The following is a 26,451-nucleotide window of genomic DNA, read 5'->3' on the forward strand; positions in this document are numbered from 1 at the left end:
CGATCGACATCCCGATCGATCGGGTCCGATCACGTCATTTTCAAAGTATTGGAATCGGCAAAAAAATATCGGACATGCCCTTTTTTAATTTTTTTTTTTTTTTTTTTTTAATTAAATCGTTTTTTAATTGTATTTAACGTTACAGACATAATGTGTTACACTCTTCCAGAGTCTTTAAGTTTAAGGTAGGGTTATCAAATTTATCGCGTTAACGGCGAGAATTAATATATTTTACATTTATCACGTTACAATATTTAAGGCAATCAACGCATGCGCTGCACGACCCACTCACGCATTGTCGCGCTCAATCTATAATGGCGCCGTTTTACCCATACAGTATATAGAGCTAAAAGGCAGCGTAAAATGAGTACAGACAATTTTGGCAGCCTTTGGAGCCTTTTTTTTAAATGGCTAAAGCCTTACAATCCCTCTCCCAATGATTAGAATAATCGTGGGAAGCAATGTGGGGAAGAAAGGGAGAAGTTGATCTTTTTCTTAATACCCTATGTTATTTCCCAACGCAGAGAAGATATATCAATTGGTACAACGACGCACAGTCATGGTTGCACTTCCCATCATGCATTTGGGCAGAAGTTAAATGACTACAGTATCATTTACTGAAAGCTCAACAAATACACTAAATGGCAATATTTAGTCACAATATACAAAGTCACATTTATCCTTTAAGAATTGCAAGTCTTTCTATCCGTGGATCCCTCTCACAGAAAGAATGTTAATAATGTAAATTCCATCTTGAGGATTTATTGTCATAATAAACAAATACAGTACTTATGTACTGTATGTTGAATGTATATATTCGTCCGAGTTTTATTCATTTTTTTCTCAATGCATTGCCAAAATGTATATGATCGGGAAAAATTATCGGGAATGGTTGGAATTGAATCGGGAGCAAAAAAAAAAAAAAAAGCAATCGGATCGGGAATTATCGGGATCAGCAGATACTCAAACTAAAATGATCGGGATCGAATCGGGAGCAAAAAAACATGATCGGAACAACCCTATTCGCAGCTGATTTTTTTTTTTTTTGTGGAACGAAAGGGACTGGGCACGATTGGCCGAAGCACACCTCTCCATTGTGGTGGCTTTACACATCTTCCAAATAGAGTCCTGCGGAGTGAAATAAATTGCGGCAGTGTGGTATGTATTGGTTTGCAGTAAAGCGAAAACATTGTTTCCTGTCAAGAAAAGCTTGTTCATTTGCTGCCACCCTCCCAGTTCAAATGGATTGGACGTCTACTACACTGTAAAATATTATAAGTTGACTTTACTAAAAAAAAATATGCAAACTTGCTGCCTTAAAAAATTTAATTTATGTTGACTTAGATGAATTAGATTTGATTAACTTAATTATTTTGAGTTGGCAGTACTCAAATTAACTTAAAAATTTTGGATTATAGTCACTTGTTTATTGTGAGTTGGCAGTACTCAAATTAACTTTAAAAAATTGGATTATAGTCACTTGTTTATTTTGAGTTGGCAGTACTCAAACTAACTTAAATAACTGGATTACAGTAACTTGCTTATTTTGAGTGTACAATACTCAAATTAACTCAAATAATTGGATTGTAGTAACTTTTTTTTTTTTTGAGTGCAGTATTCAAGTGATAATTGTGTATTAATTATCTTTAGTTTTCCATTTCATCCATCATATTCAGGTCAACTTAATTTTCTTGACCTAAAAGAATTCCACAATAGAAATTACAACTGCACATACTAATTTTATTAAAAACACATTATCTAATAGTAATGACCCCCAAAACACAATAAATGGAGAACACTCATTGGATTAACTCAGTGGAATTAAAGTTTACTTTAAAATGCTCAAAAGTGCATTTAATGGGAGACACTGGCTCCTGGCAGGCTGAACAGTGTTTGGTTAATTCTCAGTATCAATGAACAATCAGTGGATTAATTATAAACCCACTTTTGCCAACATTTTGCACTTCATACAAAGTACAGTATAAGTACCTAAGATAACCTTTTGCGACAGAAATTACTGAATAATACCTGAACTGCATCAATGTTCACTCCTATCCTGTGATTTCCAAAGACTAACAGGAGAGATCCTATTTTCATAATTTCAGGACATTAACTTAGCATTGAAGACATGGCAACAAACCAGTTGCCCATTATTTTTATTTATTTATTTAATAGGGACAGTGCACATTGATGAACATCTAAAAAGATGTAAATATGCCAGATTGTAGCAAGTATATGCTAATTTACATCTGTAGTCCCTAAACAGGTGACACAAAGATACAAAAAGGAAAGAAATAACAAAAGATTACAATAAAACAACAATACAATACGTTACTAAGAACTTAAAAGTCAGTGATTGCAAGACTGATTTGCTTTCAACCACTGCTTGAGCTGAGTTTGAAAGTTCGTATTGTGGGACATTGCCTGATGGCCCATTACAACATGAGCTTGAGCTCTGGTAAAGCTAACAGTTCTGATTTCTTCAACAATATTAGTGATCACAACGAACTACAATCAACATTGCCCCATGGTTTAAACTGTGCAGCAGTGATAAAATAAATATAAAAATACAGAACTCTTTTTAAAACACTCAGTTCAAATTCAAATTTCACTTTAACACCTGAAACAGTGAACAAGATACCTTGTTTTTTTCACATCACCAGAAGAGTACATGCAAAACGTGTACTGGAGTTATACACCTCAGAAACCTAAAATCTTACCAAGAATATGTGTCTTATTTTTATTCAAATTCTAATTTCATATTAAGCTCTATCGTCTAAAAAAAAAGTCTAATTTCTAGTCAAAAGTATGTCATTAGTAGATATATATTTTTTTTCAATCGAAGAAAAAGTAACTTTAAAAAAATCAATTGTAGAAAAAAAGGTTTGAATGTGAAAAAATATTTGAGACTCAGAAATTCACATTTCAACACTTTATTTTTCATTGAAACTGTTTTCTTTGATCGAAGCAATCCTTTTTGTGTTTGAGCCATATTATGGGTAGAGGACATTTGTGTCCAAATCATTCAATCCCAATAAAAGTTGCTTCAATCAAAAAAACTATTTTTAATCAAAGAGAAAAAAATCTTTTGCAAAATTTTTTTTAATTTAAATATATATTTTTTTATTGACGTGTCACTTTTTTTGAAAAGCAAAACGTTTTAAACGCCTTTTTTTTTTTTTTCTGAAGTGGGAAAAGTTTTGAAGGCACTTTTTTTCGGTTGAATCATTTTGACACGAAGATACAACTTCAACGCTACTTCCGACATGTTTGAGTGGCAGGTGATTACGCCAATGGCATAAAAGCAGGCAGCAAGAATAATGGCCACCAGGGCTTCATCCAGCCATCGGACTCTGCTCGAGTCCAAGCCAAAAATAGGGCACCGGTAGGGGGGTGTGACATCGGCATCTCACCGGAGTGTCCGCGATGGTACGGTGCCCTGTCTCGGCACACTGGCTGACCCCGATATCACCCCCCCTCCCCGGCGCGGAGGCCGGCTGTTGAGTGGACGGCCCACGAGTGACACAACACTCATTCAAAGCTGAAGCGACGGGGCTCCCGAAGGGGGCTCCCGGCGCGGATGCCGGCGACTCGCCGGTAGTCCACTCGCTTACTGGGCAGGCTAGTGTCGGGCCACTCGTCAGCCACTCACGTACCGGCGCGTCGCGACACTGCGGTAGGACCACGATTGCCAACTATCACGTCAGGGCAGCGGGTGAAGTTCCCTTTGTTGAATGACATTAAGCAGCAGCGCACCATACCATCGCAGGCACTCCGGTGAGATGCCGATTTCACACCCACGTACCGGTGCCCTATTTTTGGCTTGGACTCAAGCAGAGTCCGATGGCTCGATGGAGCTCTGGTGGCCATTATTCTTGCTGCATGCTTTTATGCCATTGGCGTAGTCACCTGCCACTCAAACATGTCGGAAGTAGCGTTGAAATCGTATCTTTGTGTCAAAATGATTCAATCGAAAAAAAGTGCCTTCAAAAACTTTTTCCACTTTAAAAAAAAAAAAGCTTAAAACTTCATGCTTTGCAAAAAAAGTGACACGTCAATAAAAAAATATATATATTTCAAAAAATATATATTTTCAAAAAAACATTTTAGCAAGAGGTTCTTTTTCTTTCATTAAAAATATTTTTTTTGATTGAAGCAACTTTTATTGGGATTGAATGATTTAGACACAAATGTCCTACCCATACTATGGTTCAAACTCATTTCACATTTCTGCTTTTGTGTGCAGTGAAGGTAGAATAAACAGTGCTCTGAAAGTTACAGTCTTGATATATGCAAGTAACCATTTGCCTCAGCTTAAGATGTCTTCGCAAATGGGTAAAGAAGTCTGCTTCTTAACAAGGCTCCACAAAGTTGCACAACTGACAGTCAAATGCAGTTTCTCCACTTTTGTCTGCATCTTTTTGAGAGTGGCATGTCGATAGGTGTACTTTGAGTGCATTAAAAGATTTAAATGTGCAGAGGCAGTCCTTATGAAGACATGGGGAGTAGGGATGTCCGAGTGTGGTATCCATGTTTTAAGCGGTAATGCTTAAGCAAGTAGCCTCTCTTTCCAGCAGAAAATGTGCAGTACTTACAAGTCCACTGCATTAGAGAATACTGCTCTGGTTGACCTGAAAAGACATAATAATTTCAGCATTGAGAACTTGTTAGAAAAAAAAGTTACATTTTTTCTTAACAGTTACAAATTAAAATGTCCAATTATTTTTAATCACAAATTAAAATCTGCAATGAATTAGTTTAATATTCACAAACAGTGTAATAATTAGTTAGTTATAATTAGTTATTTTTAAATTAATGTAATTGATTATTTTTTTAACATTCAAATTGAGATGTACAATTAATTTCTTAATCCATCTGTAAAAACATTAATGCATGTTTGTTATCCCAACCCAACAAATACAAATATTAAATAATTCATTGATCAGTGTATGAGACATACCTGTAATTGCAGAGACTGAGGTATGTGTGGACTTCTGACCATTTGCTTCAGCCTGATTGGGGGACGGTGAAAAAGAACACAAAATTAAGGCAACAATTTCAAAATATAGGCACATAAATGACCAACCTTCAACACACCAGGTTGTTATAGCATCGACTGTGATCTCTGCACTCTGAAATGTGATCTAGTCCTCCGTTTTTGCGATTAATGCATTTTAAAACAATTTCAAATTATCAGTGCAGTTTGATCAAACATGGAGGGGGAGCACTGCACATGAAGAAAAGCAAATGGAAGTGCAGATGACAAACACTCTAAAGCAGGGGTCCCCAAACTTTTTCCTGTGAGGGCCACATGACTTTCCCTTCTCTGATGAGGGGCCGGGTCAGTTTGTAACAGAAACAGTGTGACGATTGCAGCAGTGCCTAAATGTAAAAATGTATTGTTTTTCAGAAAGCCACAATTAAATTACCCTTTCTGGATTCTTCACGCAACAAAATAAAATAAAAATAATAACATAATATAATATGATATAATATCATATAATAATGAATAATAATAACACTATTAATTAAAGAGATAATAACCAAATAACCCTGTTTGGGTTCTTCACAGAAAAAAAGCCAAGAAATAGATAACACTATTTCGGGGGGGGTTCAGGAGGCCGGACCAAATGTGGAGGCGGGCCGGAAACGGCCCGCGGGCCGTAGTTTGGGGACCACTGCTCTAACGCAAGAACCGATTACGTTGGCGTACATAAAGTCTGAGTGTGCATTTAGCTCTTACCTGAGCCGAAATAGACAGGCTGAAGCTGACTTAATTCTAGCACTAACTCTGTAAATAAATCACTTTATCGACATTTCTAACATTTTTACGTGAGAAAGTAGCCGTTTAGATCCACAACGTGGAAATTCGGCGCTACTCAAGCTGGCCGTAGTGACTAAGGCACTTCCTGTTATTTTCACAAAATAAAACACCCACTAACGATAGAATTACTGTTTTTATTTTGAAAACAGGAAGCGAACCTCCTCTCGGTCTAGCTAACTTAACTGCTCGGTAACACAGGAAGCGAACCTCCCCTCGGTCCAGCTAACTTAAAACCGCTCGGTAACTGTTTTAAATCGGTTTTAAAAACCTCTCCCATCGCCTAAAAAACGTTACGAGCCCCGTCTGTCAACTTAATCACCAAGAATTCAAAACGCCGGCATAAATGGTAGTCTACCATAAACTGTAGTCTACATTTGTTTCTGAAAATTATGAGGTTACTGTCACGGTCATATAGCATGCTTGCTAGCGGTGATATTTGATGTAATTGACACTTTTCCTCCCTGGCAGCACACAGGCTACTACACTACAACAAGACAAATAGACGGTTTACAAAAGAGTAAAATATTTACTTACCAAATCAGTGTGCTGAGGACAAATAAACCCACAATGGCGAAAATAAATGAGAAAGGTGTTGGAAAGAGCGCGAAAGTAGGCAGGGGAGATCTGCGCATGTCTGATAGAACGCGCAAAGGACACTGGGTACAATAAATTATTTTTTCTAATTTGACTTAACTGGGATATATCAAGTTAAGCAAGTTCTCCAACCCCAAATTACTACTTACTTATTTAAAAGTAGTGTTCACAACAGGTTGATGAAAACTGAGTTTAGTTCACTTATCAAATTTAATTAATTTGAATGTTAGCATTTACAGTGTAGTGATAAACTCATTCCAATTCACAGCATAAACTTGTTTTTCTGTTTATTAGTTGTTTGTAGAAAATCCTAGAATGATTTCCTGACCAATGTATCGATAACCGTTGTATCGTTATATCGTCAGATCGTTATCGTGAGCTTTGTATCGAAAATCGTATCGTATCGTGATCCTAGTTTACATCAGATCTAACTTGCAGATGTTCATATGTTGAAAACCACTTCTTGCATATGCTTCATTTTTTCAAAATTCGCTTTTACAGGGATCAATGGCAGTCTAAAAAATGTCAGAATCCTACAAAATTCATAAATGTAAACAGTCCAGTTTCTGGATCCTCACTTTTATCCACGACTAGATTTATGGGTTTGTCTTTTGACTTGCAAAGTTAAGGCAAATTTGCTTAGCGTAATCCCCTTTATGTAATTTGGTAAGCAAACACAGATTAAAACAGTTAATGAGATTATAAAAGTACTAAAATACCTTCAGAGAAAAGCACATTTCCAATAAGAGTTTATCTTTCACCACTTATCTTACTCCTTTCAAAAACCATTTAATGGTGTCTTGTTAAATTGTCGACAGGTCAAGTGTTTTTCATAGGATAAAAATGCAGTAAAGTTGTATAATTTACAACGGCTTCATTTAATGTTTTCCAGGCATGCAGATAAAGGACAATCAAACTTTTATTTGCTTTATGCGTTTTTATTTTCAGCAACACTGAACTGCATAACTACTCAAATGAAAAGACTCTACGAAAAGGTTCATTTTGATTCACCACCAATGTGTTAATTCAACCTGATTTTTATTGTGAAGTCAATTCCAATGTTTTTGGTTGATTAACCGCTTCATTCCTGAATATACATTTAACAAATATACATTAAAAAGCATGAGGGAAATACATAAGTACATGAAAGTAATAATCATTAAATATATACTGTATTTATTTAAATACAAATAACAAAAATACAACTCCAAATTCAAAAATAAATTACACAAAAACACTTTTGTAAGTATTTGAACCTTTTGGAATTTCTCACTCTTCTGCATAAAATCACCATCAAATGTGAGCTGATCTTTGTCAAAATCACACAGATGAAAATACAGTGTCTGCTAAGCCTGAACGATATATCGTTTAAACATCGCCATCGCGATGTGCGTGATAGTCCCATCGCAAGCACGTGCGATAGTTTTACGCCTTGCTTTCCACTCTGCGCACAGCCTCACACCCTCCCTCTCCCAGCCCTTTGTTCCTCTCAGTCACTGCGGCACTTGCTTATTAAAGTTAACGATGGCTTTGATCTGGCCAAAGAAGCAGACTTCACACGGGCATCTGTCAATCATCGTTTAACTTGTTACACAGTTTCTGCAAGGAAGCCGCGCTGGAATGAATGTGTGTGTGTGTGGAGACGTTGGACACATATAAATGCCAGAAGTGATCATGAGGAGTTTGAAATTTCTACATGTCACTCCAACGTTCACAGCTAAGGTAGATAAACAGAAGCAATTAATAAAGCCAAGCATGTATCTACTACAGTACTTTATTCTTGTTCAAAAATGATTTGGTTGGACAGTTATGTTTAAAACTGATCATAATTTTGACATTTGAAGTGCTTAAAAAAACATTTTACATACATTTTTTAAATCACTTTGGGGGAAAAAGTGAGGAAAAACATGTCTTATATGTATCTCTTTCCAATGCTAAATCTGAATAAATACATTGAGCACAAAAAACACACACACAAAAAAAGGGATCACTGTACACTTTGGTGATGGCGAGTCATCCAAAGTCTTTCCAAACAGCTATGCAAGTCATCAAGTGAAAATTTCTTTAAAAAAACATATATAATTTTTTTTAATATCGCAATATAATATCGCAATATATCACAAACCCCCCAAAAATCGCAACAATAGTTTTTTCCAATATCGTTCAGGCCTAGTGTCTGCTTTAACTAAAACCACCCAAACATTTATAGGTTTTCATATTTTAATGAGGATAGCATGCAAAAATGTGATTTTATACAGAAATGTGAGAAATTCCAAAGGTTCAGATACTTTTTCATAACACTGTAAATCTTGTAAACAATATTGTTTTCTGTGTTTACAATTCTGGTGCTTATTTGATGGGGCAAACGCTCATTGCTTTATGTTTGTGCTCATACTACCACAGCAGGGCCAGGAACGAAAAGTGGTATTTGGTATATGGCAAAATGGCTTTTGGCAGATGGCAGCTTTTGGGGCATATGGCGAAACGGCTTTTGGTATATGACATTCTTTTTGGTATATGGCATTTTTTTGGCATAAGCCAAATTGGCTTTTGGCGTATGGCAGATTTTTTGGGCATATGGCATTTTTTTGCATGCCTCACACATCTATGCCTTTGACTGCCATGCACGTCCAAATTTCCCATTTATTTTAAATGGCAGAAAACATGTGGTTGTGATTTGTGACCATACACTTACCGTTACAGCACATTGACATTCAACTGGCATCCAAGTAAGGCAATGACAATGACAGCCATACAAAAACAATGCTATTTGTCCAAAAATGCCATTTTCCAAAAACCATTTGCCAAATACCCCAAATAAATCCATTGCCTAAAGCCATTTTGCCATATACCAGAAAAACTGCAATATGCCAAAAGCTTTTTTTGCCATACACCAAAAAACTGCCATATGCCAAAAGACATTTTGCCATCTGCAAACAAATGCCATATACCAAAAGTTATTTGGCCATATGCCCAAAATAATGCCATAAGCCATTTTTTCAAATACCCCAAAAAATTCTGTATTCCAAAAGCTATTTTGCCATATACCAAAAAAACTGCAATATGCCAAAAGCCATTTTGCCATATACCAAAAAACCGCCATATGCCAAAAGCCATTTTGCCATATGCAACAAAATGCCATATACCAAAACCTACTTTGCCCTATGCCCAAAATAATGTCATAAACCAAAAGCCATTTTGCCAAATACCCCCCAAAAATCCATATCCCAAAAGCCATTTTGCCATATACCAAAAAAAAAAAAAAAAAAAAAAACAGCAATACGCCAAAAGCCATTTTGCCGTATACCAAAAAAACTGCGGGATTCCTAGTCATTTTGCCCTATGCAAAAAAAAATGCCATAAGCCAAAAGCCATTTTGCCAAATACCCAAAAGAATTCCATATGCCAAAAGCCATTTTGCCAAATACCCCCAAAAAACCATATGCCAAAAGCCATTTTGCCATATGCAAAAAAAAAATGCCATATACCAAAAGCTATTTTACCATATGCCCAAAATAATGCCATAAGCCATTTTGCCAAATACCCCAAAAAATCCATATTCCAAAAGCTATTTTGCCATATACCCAAAAAATTGTAATATGCCAAAAGCCATTTTGCCATAAACCAAAAAACTGCCATATGCCAAAAGCAATTTTGCCATATGCCAAAAATCCCATATACCAAAACCTACTTTGCCCTATGCCCAAAAAATGCAATAAACCAAAAAACATTTTGCCAAATACCCCAAAAAATTCCGCATGCCAACAGCCATTTTGCCATATACCCCCCAAAAAAAACAGCAACATGCCAAAAGCCATTTTGCCCTATGAAAAAAATGCCATATACCAAAAGCTATTTTGCCATATGTCCAAAATAATGCCATAAGCCGAAAACCATTTTGCCAAGTACACCCCCCCCAAAATTCCACATGCCAAAAGCCATTTTGCCAGATACCCCAAAAAATCCATATGCCAAAAGCAAAACACTGCCGTATGCAAAAAAGCCATTTTGCCATATGTCAAATACCACTTTTCGTTCTCTCTTTTCTCTACTACCATGTGCACCATGCACAGTTTAACACAGCCTGCAGTTACACCTTAGGCCAGAGGTGGCAGTCGTGAGTAAAAATAGTGACAAACTCCATATAGCACCTTAAAAATGAAAATTAAAGAAATTAAAATTACTCTTTTTGTGTTTTTTTATTTTAACATTTTCAGCTGTATTTTCATTTTCTATGCTCATTATTTTTTTATTCATCCATTCATATTCTGTAGCACTTACCTCATAGGTTTAGCGGGGGTGCTGGAGCCTATCCCAGCTAATTATGGCGAGGAAGCAGGGCACACCCTGAACTGGTTGCCAGCCAATCACATTTTTTATCAATACTATTTAGAAAAGTATTAATAGCATTGTATTGTATCCCTCCAATGGTTTATATCCATTTTAGGTTTCAAGTAGATTGGAAATCTACTAGTAAACTCATTTCAATTCACAACAGAAGGACGATTGAACGTCTAACATCGTCATTGGCGCAATAAAAGTTGTAAATGTAGTCCTGTATATATGAAATCCATTATGCATGCACGTCCATGTGTATTCGCAAGACGTTTGTCACGTAATAAGTCGAAATGTTCCCTTCACCACTCCCAGCCGCTTAAAACCGATTCACCTGTCAAGCTCAGTAAATATTACTCTCGTTCCACTCGTTTATCTACTTCCTAACAACGTGAAATGTTTTTGCTCGCCGAAAAAGGTCACGTCAGACAGGGATGGATGCTGCCTACCTGCTGTCATGGGAATTAGTTGGGGAAGTATCTCCCGTGCCCAGGTAGCCTCCAAAGGCACATGTATTAACACAAAAAAGACACAGAATGTCCTAGATTGGTCTCATCTTCTCCAATAGCTTTCATGTAAAATCCTCCTTTCCCCAATGTTGATGTTCGGCCTATTTTTAGTCCTCCTTGAAGTGTTAGCAGATGATCAAGTTGCCTTTATACCTCTTGTTGACACATGGCTATCCGCCAGAAGAATTTTTAGACTTTTTACTTTAGCTGCGGTTGCTGTGTTGGCAGGCAGCGACTTAGCGTACAAATGGAAATTGTGTTGCGTCTCCCCCGACTTTGATTTGTCATTGTCAACGTGCGGACGTCATCCTGCTTCGAGATGGTCACCGGGTTCACCTTCCTCTCCACGGGGGAGTAAACTGGCATGATCTAGTTATTTTTAAGGTGTTTTATTTTGCTATTTGCTTTCAGCATAATAATATGGTGATGCCTTGTAATGACAGTTCTACTGGATGACTTAAAGGGACTATACGAGATTTTAATTAATTGATAGTAGCTTTGCATGTAATTCAAAAGATACAATCTATGTTATTCTGTTATCCTCCCACTTCTTCTCCTTAATCTTATTCTCCTCTTTTTTTTGCGCGCCGCCCAACCAAAACAGTTTGACCCACCGACATGTGACGTGGGCTCTCTTTCATTTGACCGTTTGCCGCAAAATGCTGATTTTTGACAAAAACATGAAATTTCTAAACACTACTTGTCCCAAAAAAATTTGTCCAAATCACATCATTTCTACATAACGAAAATTATGGTTGCTATGGGGCACAAAAGTTCGATAGTTTTTGCTAAAAATGTACTGTAATGTACTGTACTGTAATGCCAAAATTTGTCAAAAACATACAGTGGGGCAAACAAGTATTTAGTCAACCACTAATTGTGCAAGTTCTCCTCCTTGAAAATATTAGAGAGGCTTGTAATTGTCAGCATGGGTATACCTCAACCATGATAGACAGAATGTGAAAAAAAACAAAATCATATTGTTTGATTTTTAAAGAATTTATTTGCAAATCATGGTGGAAAATAAGTATTTGGTCAATGCCAAAAGTTCATCTCAATACTTTGTTATGTACCCTTTGTTGGCAATAATGGAGGTCAAACGTTTTCTGTAACTCTTCACAAGATTTTCACACAATGTTGCTGGTATTTTGGCCCATTCCTCCATGCAGATCTCCTCTAGAGCAGTGATGTTTTGGGGCTGTCGTTGGGCAACACGGAATTTCAACTCCCTCCACAGATTTTCTATGGGATTGAGATCTGGAGATTGGCTAGGCCACTCCAGGACCTTGAAATCCTTCTTACGAAGCCACTCCGTTGTTGCCCTGGCTGTGTGTTTGGGATCATTGTCATGCTGAAAGACCCAGCCACGTCTCATCTTCAATGCCCTTGCTGATGGAAGGAGATTTTCACTCAAAATCTTTCGATACATGGCCCCATTCATTCTTTCCTATACACAGATCAGTCGTCCTGGTCCCTTTGAAGAAAAACAGCCCCAAAGCATGATGTTTCCACCCCCATTCTTCACAGTGGGTATGGTGTTCTTCGGATGCAATTCAGTATTCTTTCTCCTCCAAACACGAGAACCTGTGTTTCTACCAAAAAGTTCTATTTGGTTTCATCTGACCATAACACATTCTCCCAGTCCTCTTCTGGATCATTCAAATGCTCTCTAGCGAACTGCAGTCGGGCCTGGACGTGTACTGGCTTCAGCAGGGGGACACGTCTGGCAGTGCAGGATTTGAGTCCCTGGCGGCGCATTGTGTTACTGATGGTAGCCTTTGTTACTGTGTACAAGTTCTCCTACTGAAAAGATTAGAGAGGCCTGTAAATTGTCAACATGGGTAAACCTCAACCATGAAAGACAGAATGTGTGTGGACAATCACATTGTTTAATTTTTAAAGAATTTATTTCTAAATTAGAGTGGAAAATAAGTATTTGGTCACCTACAAACAAACAAGATTTCTGGCTGTCAAAGAGGTCTAACTTCTTCTAACGAGGTCTAATGAGGCTCCACACGTTACCTGTATTATTGGCACCTCATTATCGGTATAAAAGACACCTGTCCACAATCTCAGTCAGTCACACTCCAAACTCCACTATGGCCAAGGCCAAAGAGCTGTCGAAGGACACCAGAGACAAAATTGTAGACCTGCACCAGGCTGGGAAGACTGAATCTGCAATAGGTAAAACGCTTGGTGTAAATAAATCAACTGTAGGAGCAATTAGTAGAAAATGGAAGAAATACAAGACCACTGATAATCTCCCTCGATCTGGGGCTACATGCAAGATCTCACCCCTTGGCGTCAAAGTGATAACAAGAACGGTGAGCAAAAATCCCAGAACCTCATGGAGGGACCTAGTGAATGACCGACAGAGAGCTGGGACCACAGTAACAAAGGCTACTATCAGTAACACAATGCGCCGCCAGGGACTCAAATCCTGCACTGCCAGACGTGTCCCCCTGCTGAAGAAAGTACACGTCCAGGCCCATCTGCGGTTCGCTAGAGAGCATTTGGATGATCCAGAAGAGGACTGGGAGAATGTGTTACGGTCAGATGAAACCAAAATAGAACTTTTTAGTCGAAACACAGGTTCTCGTGTTTGGAGGAAAAAGAATACTGAATTGCATCCGAAGAACACCATACCTACTGTGAAGCATGGGGGTTGGAAACATCATGCTTTGGGGCTGTTTTTCTACAAAGGGACCAGGACGACTGATCTGTGTAAAGCAGACATGTCCAAAGTCTGGCCCGGGGGCCAAATGCGGCCCGTGGACAAATTTCATCCGGCCCCCAGCCTCTGTCATAAAATCAATAACGTCTGGCACGCACACAGACTTCATAAATTGGTCAGCAGTACTGCTACCAGCATATTAAGTATCTTACACACTAAATGCTGCTCCTCATTTACCCACGAAAAGGCAGCAGCACTCTAAGCAACATTACCCCTTGTGGCCTTTACTCCCAATTTTCTAAATTTTCTAACAATCAACAAAAAAAAAGAACGTTGACTGCGACGGCCGACGCTTCAAGGATAGGTGGAAATTGGACTGTTTCTTCACTAAAATACGAAACAACTGTCTGCCTCATTTGCAAAAAGACTGTTGCTGTTTTTAAAGAGTTCAATGTGAGGCGATATTACCAAACAAGACACGCTGACATGTACGACAAGATTACAGGGAAGATCAGTAGCGAGAAATTGAAGCAACTTGAAGCCAGTTTAATTTTACAGCAGCAGTATTTCGCAAGAGCCCGACAGTCGAAAGAGAATGCTACAAAGGTTAGTTGCGAGATTGTTGAAATTATTAATTAAAAAAGTAATAAAGCAAATGCGACACACAGAATGGATTGCTAAAGGACGTCAGCCAAGGTCGGCCCCCCAAATTTTTACCACACCAAATCTGGCCCCCTTTGCAAAAAGTTTGGACACCCCTGGTGTAAAGGAAAGAATGAATGAGGCTATGTATTGAGAGATTTTGAGTGAAAATCTCCTTCCATCAGCAAGGGCATTGAAGATGAGACGGGTCTTTCAGCATGACAATGATCCCAAACACACAGCCAGGGCAACAAAGGAGTGGCTTCGTAAGAAGCATTTCAAGGTCCTGTAGTGGCCTAGCCAAACTCCAGATCTCAACCCCATAGAAAATCTGTGAAGGTAGTTGAAAGACTGTTGCCTAACGACAGCCCCAAAACATCACTGCTTTAGAGGAGATCTGCATGGAGGAATGGACCAAAATACCAGCAACAGTGTGTGAAAAGCTTGTGAAGAGTTACAGAAAACGTTTGGCCTCCATTATTGCCAACAAAGGGTACATAACAAAATATTGAGATGAACTTTTGGTGTTGACCAAATACTTATTTTCCACCATGATTTGCAAATAAATTCTTTAAGAAATGGTTGAGGTTTACCCATGTTGACAATTACAGGCCTCTCTAATATTTTCAAGTAGGAGAACTTGCACAATTAGTTGTTGACTAAATACTTACTTGCCCCACCCACTGTAAGTGACTTTTTAGCATAAACACAAGATGGTCTTGATGTGTTCATTTTTTGGGGAAGTCATGTGACTTCCCTGGCTGCTGACCTCAATGTTTTCTCCGAACACATAAGCTTTTGGAGCAGACAAACTTCTCTGCCTCCCGACCAGAACCCGAAGATTATTTATTGATGGCGTCCTCTAAAACGTGCTCTGTGTGGCAATGCGAACATGTGGGGCATTTCAGTTCACTAAATGTGTGCATCTTGGCTACAACAACAAAGGGAGAGAGATTTATTCAGGTGCTTACTTTGCTTGATTAAAAATACTTTATTTGCATGCGTGAAAGTTGATTTCAAAAAGAAATTCGAGGGGGAACCCGCGACAGCTTCAGATTTACACTGCAAAGTGGCCCCTTAGTGGCTCGCCTTGATATCATAAATAAAGCATTGCATTAATGTCTAATTGGGCCGAACCTCTCAACTTTGTTCGCTAATGAAATTGAGTGATTTCATTCTCGATGGCAAGATGTATGTTTCCCACTCGACATTACACAGATTAAATATTGAGCTGGACTCCATTAGTTATATTGAGCGTGGTGAAGTCGGTAACCAGCACAGCTAGCAGAGTAGGTGAACTGTCTCTAAGGCTATGTTCACACCACAAGAAGTGACCCAATTCTGATTTTTTCCCCCCCATTTTTATCCAACTCGAGTGAGATACTTTCTTGACGGTTTGAACGGAACAAGTCGCATGGAAGTTGCATTTTCAGATCCAATTTGCCACAGTGTTGTTTTTGGCAGCCTTTTTAATTTTGTCTTAGTCTTTTGGACAATAATACTTAGAGATGTCCTGATCACGTCATTTTCAAAGTATCGGAATTGGCAAAAAAATATCGGACATGCCTTTTTTTAATATATATATTTTTAAAATCATTTTCTAATTGTATTTAACGTTACAAACATAATATGTTACACTCATCCAGAGTCTTTAGTTTAGGCTTAAGGTAGGGTTATCAAGTTTATCCCAATAACGGCGGTAATTAATTTTTTTAAAAAATGTATCACGTTAAAATATTTTATGCAATTAATGCATGCCCTGCATGACCCACTCACGCATTGTCGCGCTCAATCTGTAATGGCGCCGTTTTACCTATATAGAGAGATAAAAGGCAGCGTAAAATGAGTAGAGTGAATTATTTTGGCAGTCTTTGGAGCCTTTTTTTAATTGGCTAAAGCCTTACAATCCCTCTCCCTACGATTAGAAATATCGTGGGAAGCAATGTGGTGAAGCAAGGTAGTAATTTATCTTTTTCTTAACACCCTGTTATTTCCCAACGCAGAGAAGATATATCAGTTGGTAGCACTACGCACAGTCATGGTTCCACTTCCCATCATGCATTTGGGCATGGCTACAGTATCATTTACTGAAAGCTCAACAAATACACTAGATGGCTATATTTAGTCACATTTGTCCTTTAAGAATTACAAGTCTTTCTATCCGTGGATCCCTCTCACAGAAAGAATGTTAATAATGTAAATGCCATCTTGAGGATTTATTGTCATAATAAACAAATACAGGACTTATGTACTGTATGTTGAATGTATATATTCGTCCGAGTTTTATTCATTTTTTTTCTTAATGCATTGCCAAAATGTATATGATCGGGAAAAATTATCGGGAATGATTGGAATTGAATCGGGAGCAAAAAAAAAAAAGCAATCAGATCGGGAAATATCGGGATCGGCAGATACTCAAACGATCAGATCGGGAGCAAAAAAACATGATCGAAACAACCCTAATAATACTTATTTGTCTTAGGGTTGGGCATCGTTTGAATTTCAACAGTTCCGGTACTGATTACGATTCCGGTTCCTAACAATATATATATATATTAGGGCTGTCAAAATTATCGCGTTAACGAGCGTTAATTAATTTTTCAAATTAATCACGTTAAAATATTTGACGCAATTAACGCAGATGCCCCACTCAGATAGATTTAAATGACAGTTCAGTGAAACGCTCACTTGTTGTGTTTTATGGAGTTTTGCCGCCCTCTGCTGGCGCTTGGGTGCGACTGATTTCATAGGCTTCAGCACCCATGAGCATTGTGTTAGTAATTATTGACATCAACAATGGCGGGCTACTAGTTTATTTTTTGATTGAAAATTTTACAAATTTTATTAAAAAAACGTTAAGAGGGGTTTTAATATAAAATTTCTATAACTTCTACTAACATTTTTCTTTTAAGAACTACAAGTCTTTCTATCCATGGATCGCTTTAACAGAATGTTAATAATGTTAATGCCATCTTGTTGATTTATTGTTATAATAAACAAATACAGTCCTTATGTACCGTATGTTGAATGTATATATCCATCTTGTGTCTTATCTTTCCATTCCAACAATAATTTACAGAAAAATATGGCATATTTTATAGATGGTTTGAATTGCGATTAATTACGATTAATTAATTTTTAAGCTGTAATTAACTCGATTAAAAATTTTAATCGTTTGACAGCCCTAATATATACATATATATATATATATATATATATATAAACACAGACAAGACTTAAAAAACAGTTTCTGCTCTTGCACTCCTCTTTAAAAGAAACTGCTGTATTTTAAGCCAAAACAACTGTTGTGTTTGATAGAACAATATGTCTATATGCTGCCATAGCAGATTCATGGCGCACTAAGCCCCCGAACTATTTTTAATTTGTCCGTTTTACCCTGAAAACCCCCGTTTACAGACGTCGCGCAACCGCTTTTGTTTCAACCTAACCATAAAAAGGTAATTATATTTATTATTCAAAATGTCTGTCATTTTTAGCTTTGAATCATTAATTGATGTCTAAATTTTAGTTAAAAAAAAAAAAAACTTTAAGAAATTATTCACTCTACTATTTTAAACTTTTAAACAAATTACGTCACAATGAAAAATTTGGCGTCTGTTAAAAAGGCACGGATATCAACCTCATAACTATCGCTTAATTGTATTTTTTTTGTTAGTGTTGCATTTTCCCCGATATGTTAGATGATAAATAATCGATCCTGTCAGGAATACGCGGGCAGGCTGGTGGTGTGTGGACCCAAATGCAGGGAAAGGGAAGCGAGGCAGAATGGCGGTGCAAAAGGTTTTTAATTAATGCCAACAAAAAACAAAGTACCAACAAAACGACTGGGGTATGCAAAAACTTATAACAAACAAAAGTCAGGCTAACAAATCAACTTATTTTCAAAGCAGGGCGAGTAACATGAGGGGGGGGGCGCAAGCATGAACGCGGACAAGTACATTGACAATGACGCAACAAGGAGTGACAAGAAACTGGGTGCTTATATACACACACACACAGACAAGGGGTAACGAGACAACGAGGAACAGCTGGGTTACACAGGAGGATGCAGATTAGAGGATACACTAGGAGAAGGAACAACAGGTGAAATTAATGGGCAATCACAGGGACAAGTCACACTAGGAGAAAACCAACACAAACCCTAACAGATCCAAACAAAAAAAAAATTTGAAAAATAACGTTTAAAACGACAGCCCCAAAACATCACTGCTCTAGAGGAAATCTGCATGGAGGAATGGGCCAAATTACCAGCAACAGTGTGTGAAAAGCTTGTGAAGAGTTACAGAAAACGTTTGGCCTCCGTTTTTGCCAACAAAGGGTACACAACAAAGTAATGAGATCAACTTTTGGTATAGACCAAATACTTATTTTACACCAAGATTTGCAAATAAATTCTTTAAAAATCAAACAATGTAATTTTCTGCTTTTTTTCCCACATTCTGTCTATCATGGTTGAGGTTTACCCATGTTGACAATTACAGGCCTCTCTAATATTTTCAAGTGGGAGAACTTGCACAATTAGTGGTTGACTAAATACTTATTTGCCCCACTGTATATAGTAGTCTGTGATTTGACGTCTATTATTGTCAATGGCAGCCAATGAGTTATTGAGGCCACCTCTTTAAAAATAAATAAAGTACTTCTGTAGTTTTTGCCAGATTCTTTAAACTACCTAACTATCTCACTCAGCAACTGTGGACAGTCTCTTTGGATTCGTGTTGTACAGTTCATAGGATTAGCGCGCCCACGTCTCGGGTGAGTGAACGTCCTCATTACGAACACATGTCCACTCCTTTCTCGGCTTAACTTCTAGGTGAAGGTGATTGGATCCAATTGTGTGTCACAAAGAGCCAACACGAGTGTCTGTGTGAAGCTGAAAGTGTAATTCATGGTTGACGTAGGGAGAAAAGGGGAATAACTAGCATGCTAATTAGCCTACTCACTTTCCAAACAGGCTCTTTTTTGTTACACGGGCCACAGCATAAATGTTTCTGTAATGTAGGGTGTAGTGTAGTGTAGAGTGTACTGCAGTTTTGTTTTTGGCATCCCTTTTAATTTTTGTTTTAGTCTTAGTCTTTTGGACAAAAATACTTATTAGTTTTAGTCAAATTATAGTCATTTCAAAATGTGTTCGTCGTCGTCTAGTTTTAGTCGAGGAAATCGCATACAAATTTAGTTTTAGTCACCAGTTACTTAAAATGTTTTCGTCTGTAAAATGCAAAAGTTTTAGTCCAAAAATAAATAAAGATTTCCCACCATTTCAAATTAACATAGACAGACGAGCACATATTGTAGCATCTGCAAGGACAACGCCAACTTATAAACCTAGATCGATTAAGATGATACACACTCATCAGGAAAAGCAGTACATCATTTTCAATTAAACCCACCAGGAAACCACGAACTGTCCATAAAAAAAAATGTTGTCCGAGTGTTAAACACCAGAAGCCAGAAGTTGCTAGCAATCAGTATTTCCCAGTAATTACTAATTTACCAAAAAAATAGCTGAAGTGGACTATTTGCTAATTGTCATTTCGCTAACTGACTCTCCTCTAGATTTACAGACCAGAAAAGCCAAGTGGCTCTGCTTTAGACTGGCTTATGCTTTAAGAGGACGCTCGCCATTCTGAAGCTAATGCTAACACTAATGCGTATGATACACTAACGCTAGAAGTTACATTTAGCATCTCATGCTCACTCAGCACAGACCTTAAAGTACCTGGCCAAAATAAGAAAACAAATCTTCCCACGTTTCCAGACAAGCAAGATGGAGCGCAGCCTAGCTTGAGACACATTGTAAACTCCGGCGAGGAGGGAGAGGCGCAGCACATCTCACATGAGTGATACGACCCAAACACTGCTAGGATGCAAGATGACGTACTCCATGTACAGTGGGGCAAATAACGATTTGGTCAACCATTAATTGTGCAAGTTCTCCCACTTGAAAATATTAGAGAGGCCTGTAATTGTCAACATGGTTAAACCTCAATCATGAGAGACAGAATGTGGAAAAAAAAAACAGAAAATCACATTGTTTAATTTTTAAATTATTTATTTATTTATTTATTTATCTTATAAAGCTAATGTTTTGCTAATATTATTGTATTTCCCCTATTTTTTGTACTTATTTTTACCCCTAATATTGATGTAGTTTTTAATAAATCTTTCATGTATGATATATCTAAAATGGCCGGGTTTTTTTCTATAGAGTATTATTTTAAATGATTTTTAAGTAGTGTTTATAAATCTAAAATTCATATTGAAAGTCCATTACCGTCACTGGCAGCCATTTAGTTAAATGCTGATTTTCTTTGTTTTTCATTTACTGAAATATGAGGATGTAAATAATTTTTTCCCCGTTGAATATGTATTGACTGGCCCTTTTAATAAGCAGCGGAGCACCTGAAAATGAGACTTTATGCTAAATGTGCTTCATTTAGTCGTTTATCAACGCAATTCATCATTCTGGCTTGAAAACAATTAGTTTTCTTTCTCCTGCTCATGAGTTTTGCACTAGCTACACCGTTACAGATGAATACACTCTGTTATTTTTCTTCAAGAAATAACGGGGGAAAGTGAATTATTTTGTCGACGAATGCAGTTTCTTTCATTCAAAAAAAAAAAAAAAAATACATGAATAAGTGATTTTTCGATGTTTCCTTGTGCCACATCAAGTTTTTCCGCAAGATCCCATTAGACTTTAATAGGAAATCACTAGTCACGCACTACTGTATATTGTATTCTCAGTTTAAAAATAGATGACTTAACTGATGCAAAGTGTTCAACAAACATTGTGGACTTGCACTTCTTAAAAGAATTATACAGGGTGTTAGAAAGAAAAAAAGGGAATTCATATCAAGTAATTACTGCACATTTCTGACATATGCAGATTGACTCATTAGCTGCCATTATCCAGACATCCAATCTATTTTGACTGGGTTGGGTTCGGCTTGCTCGTAAGGGTCAACATTGTTCACATCCTTAAGTTTGATCACATATCTGTTCTTCGCCTTAGTAACGAGTTTGTCTCTTTATCGAACTGGCAAGTTAAAGTTTAATGTCCCGCGAGCCAGACCTACTTCCAATATGGCTGCGTTGTTGTCAAATCTCACGTTATCCCCCATTCTGTGACGTAAACGCTCGAGCCTACCGGTGTTTTCACACACAAACCGGAACAACGCGTGCGGCAAACACGCACACGCAAAACAGATGCAGAGGGATATGATGGCAGAGCATTCAGAGGAAAATTTGCCCTTTATGAGGTGGAGATATAAACACTATTTTAAGTTGGTCGAAATTAAAGGAAAGAACGTGCATGTAAAGTGTAATTTATGTACATCTGTGGTAAGCAGTTCAAATCTATTTTTGTTGCACTTCAAGTGTAGGATAAATCTGTTGCTGGTGAGGTGCAATAAATAATACAAGGTTCTATAACACAACTACCTGTCTGTTATTCTCTATTCAACTGACTCGAATACTGCTCAGAAAATTTCAAATTCTTTGACATACAACAACTTCTTTTTAAAATAACGGAAATAGTTACTTTCCCTGGTAACTAGTTACTTTTACTATAGAGTAATTCAGTTACTAACTCGATTACTTTTTGGAAGAAGTAGTGAGTAACTATAACTAATTACTTTTTAAAGTAACGTGCCCGACACTGCTTATTACTATTCATTCATCACAACGCTGCTGGAAACAGAAATGTCATTTAATCCATCTGCAGGCAACCGGAAGATTGATTTTTGATTGATTGATGATTTTACAACACAGTGCGGGTGTGCGCTGATCATGGGAAACGCAGTCTTCCTTCAGGCAAAACACTACCAATTTTGTCCACTAGGATCGCTAAAATCGACCAAAGGGGGGGCCAATCGGTAAATATTTTGGTTTCCTTCATTTTTGGATTTAAATGTATTAAACAATGGGAGAAAAACGGTAAAAAAAATTCTTGAAAGAAAGAAAACAAAACCTAATACTCTCGGATTTTTGGAATACGAAAATTTTAACATCTGTTTTATTTTAGCGAAAAACATAAATTTGATGCAGTCATAATGGATTGGACGTTTTGTGCGGTCATGATCTTTCCATGCCATGCATCTTCGTTAAACTGAATTGTTCTTCATCTATCATTGTTAGTGGCAGGCAATGAGATTTTTCATAAATCCCAACAAAACATTTCCAAAATATACTTTGTGGGTTAATAGATTGATTTTAGTTGTTGCAAATCTGCAACGCCTGCTTTGAGTGAGTTGCGGATGGATGATAAACTATATTAGCTTGCAAGATCCTAGAGTCCAACATCAAAACATTCCTCGGTTTTAGTCTTTGATTCCATGCTTTATTGCCTTGTATGCACCTGTGTGTCATAACTGTTGTTCTTGTGTTGCCGTTGAATACTTGATGCTCTGTGGTAAAGGGCCCTGGAGTATTGTATTTCAGGTCAGCCATTACCCTAATTGCTTTCAGCCACCATGTAGGCTCTCCTTATGAAACCGGGGTCTAAATGTTTAATTACATTGTTTTGAGGTAACAAGCTTTGTAAATGCTTCACACAGGGACGGGCGTGTTGTTTAAAATGTAAAATAAAACGCAGCTTGAGCCGCGTAGAAAACAATGCATTTAGCCCGTGCAAAGTAAGTAAGTAAGAGGCGGGAAGCAGGAGGCCGACCGGTGGAAGACGTTTGTGTGTCTGTGTGTGTCTACATTACACCGGGCTGGACGGGTAGGTTAGGGTTACACACTTCTCTGACAGATGTCTGCTTGTCAAAAGAGCTCGGTGTCACTCCGCTGATATGAACAACAGCCACTGAAAATTTAATTGACGCGTCTTCATGTGTTTAGAGGAAACGGATTGCGGCTTTTAAATAATTATAGATGAGTCGGGCAGCCTTTGTTGGGCCACTCGGGGGACGTTCTGCTCTTTTCTCGTCGTATTATACAGAGCAACCTTTGACATGGGTAGAGTCAAAGAAGGTGATGCCTTTGTTTCAGTGGAGTTTTACCATGTTTTTCATTTTCAGTGTTGTTTTTGGCAGACCTTTTCATTTTAGGCTTTTGGACAAAAATACTTGTTGTTAGGGATGTTCCGATCATGTTTTTTTGCTCCTGATCCGATCCCAATCGTTTTAGTTTGAGTATCTGCCGATTCCGATATTTCCCGATCCGATTGCTTTTTTTTGGCTCCCGATTCATTCCAATCATTCCCGATAATTTTTCCCGATTATATACATTTTGGCAATGCATTAAGAAAAAAATGTATAAAACTCGGACGAATACATACATTCATCATACAGTACATAAGTACTGTATTTGTTTATTATGACAATAAATCCTCAAGATGGCATTTACATTATTAACATTCTTTCCGCAAGAGGGATCCACGGATAGAAAGACTTTTGATTCTTAAAAGATACATGCGACTTTGTATATTGTGACTAAATATTGCCATCTAGTGTATTTGTTGAGCTTTCAGCAAATGATATTAATTAAATGATTATTAAATGATAATGAATAATTAAATGATATTAAATGTAGCCATTTAACTGTTCTGCCCAAATGCATGATGGGGAGTGCAACCATGACTGTGCGTAGTGGCACCAATTGATATATCTTATCTGCGTTGGGAAGTAACATAGGGTGTTAAGGAAAAGATCAACCACTACCATTCTTCCCCACATTGCTTCCCACGATATTTCTAATTGTTGAGAGAGGGATTTTAAGGCTTTCGCCAATTGAAAAGAGGTTCCAAAGACTGCCAAAATTCTCTCTACTCATTTTACGTTGCTTGTTAGCTCTGTATATAGGTAAAACGGCGCCATTATAGATTGAACGCGACAATGCGTGAGTGGGTCGTGCAGCGCATCAATTAATTGAATTAAATATTTTAACGTGATTAATTTTTTAAAAATTAATTACCGCCGTTTACGCGATAAATTTGATAGCCCTACTTTAAGCCAAAGCTAAAGACTCTGGATGAATGTAAGACATTTTGTCTGTAACGTTAAATACAATTAGAAAACGATTTAATTAATATATATATATATATATATATATATATACAGTGGTACCTCTAAATACGAATTTAATTCGTTCCAGGACCTTGTTTGTAAGTCGAAATGGTCGTATGTCGAGCAGGATTTTCCCATAGGAATACATTATAATTCCATTAATTCGTTCCAAAGCCTAAAAACAGACACTAAATTCTTAATAAATACTGCTGGCACTGTTACAAATGGCAGTTAAACATAGAAAAACAAATAAGTTATAAATAAATAATTCAGAATAATATAATAATAAGAAGAATAATTAATAATTATTCCTGTAAATAATGTAACGAATCGGATTCTAATATGGCGGACACTTTTTACTGTCCCTGAACGCACCGCGAAGCTGACGTCTCAGTGAGATAGGTCGGTGCGGTAGAGATAATACTTTCGTTTTCTTGAGAGCAGTCAACTGCTTAAGACAATGGGCGTTTTGTGTTGGATAAGTTCTTAAATAAATGATAAAAACGTGACGAAGCTGGCGATTTCCTTGGCAATGTTACCACAATAATAATTGCCACCTTAACTTATAAATAGTGGCGAACGGTGGTCGGCAGAGGACCATGGAGCTGTATTGTTGAGCCAGTTCAGGGACGCGCACCCCAAGCTCATATTTTTCTATAACTTGCATCTTAATTTCAAAGGTAAGCATCACTTTTTTCCTTGTTTCTCCAACTGTATCAACTTTTTTTGAAAACTGTGTTGATTTCTCACACAAGAAAATCCACCGTGCGTTCGTTTGCAGTGCTGTCATGTCGTCGTATTTTGAGCAACTCGTCGGATGTAGAAACAAATGGCGGCTCAAATTTTACGTCGGATGTCGAAAAGATCGTGTGTCGAAGTGATCGTATGTAGAGGTACCACTGTATATATACAGTGCTGCTCGAAAGTTTGTGACCCCCACAGCGATGGTCAGATTTTTTGTAAAAAAAACTAAAATAACCTTATTAAATGTTAAGTTATACCCAAATCCACAATACTGACATTCCAAATAATGGACTGAAACAAAAGAAATAGTTATATTGTCATTCTTTATTTAACAAAAGTGGTTGATTTAAGAAAAACTCAGATATCATGTGTGCAAAAGTATGTGAACCCCTTCAGTTAATAGGATATTGCGCCTCCTTTTGCAGAGATTACCTCAACCAAACGGTTTCTGTAGTGACTAATCAGCCTCTCACATCTACTTTGGGGGATTTTTGCCCATTCTTCCTTGCAGAACGCAGTCAGTTGAGAGAGGTTTGATGGGCGTCTGGCATGAACTGCTCGCTTCAGGTCCCGCCACAGCATTTCAATGGGATTTAGGTCAGGACTTTGACTGGGCCAGTCCAGAACACGAATCTTCTTCTTTTTCAGCCATTCCTTGGTTGTATTGCTGGAATGCTTTGGATCATTATCATGTTGCATGATCCACCTTCTGCCAAGCTTTAACTTCAAAACAGATGGCGTCAGGTTATGTTCTAGGATTTGACAATATTCCTCAGAATTCATCATTCCCTGGACTATGTGGAGTTGTCCAGGTCCTGAGGATGAAAAGCAAGCCCAGATCTTGACATTCCCACCTCCATGCTTCACTGTTGGGAGAAGGTTCTTTTGGTGGTATGCGGTGTTGACTTTTCGCCAGACATGGCGGTTTTGGTTGTGACCAAACAGTTCAATTTTGCACCTACATCAGTTGATGAAAACTCTTTTTAATTTAGTCTCGACAACACAACTGTTAAAAAAACAAAAAAAAAAACTACTGAATTGATTGATTAGGAAATCAGGTTGAAATAATAGAAAATTCCAAAATGTTGAGGGGGTTCA

General features: G+C 37.6%; 1 protein-coding gene and 1 long non-coding RNA gene across 4 annotated transcripts in view; one reads left to right on the forward strand and one right to left on the reverse strand.

Annotated features, from left to right (window-relative positions):
* The window catches only part of kcnn2 (potassium calcium-activated channel subfamily N member 2), a 106,368-nt gene that overhangs the window by 13,838 nt on the left and 66,079 nt on the right, over positions 1-26,451 (forward strand). The gene's annotated exons all lie outside the window — the stretch shown is intronic.
* Positions 4,053-6,679, reverse strand: LOC130905180 (uncharacterized). The gene is made up of 3 exons (XR_009061063.1): positions 6,359-6,679; positions 4,961-5,012; positions 4,053-4,631 (listed from the first exon to the last, which is right to left on the reverse strand). It is a non-coding gene; the product is annotated as an uncharacterized LOC130905180 (long non-coding RNA).

The sequence above is a fragment of the Corythoichthys intestinalis genome, chromosome 17 (genome assembly GCF_030265065.1).
Source record: "Corythoichthys intestinalis isolate RoL2023-P3 chromosome 17, ASM3026506v1, whole genome shotgun sequence".
NCBI classification, from domain to species: Eukaryota; Metazoa; Chordata; class Actinopteri; order Syngnathiformes; family Syngnathidae; genus Corythoichthys; species Corythoichthys intestinalis.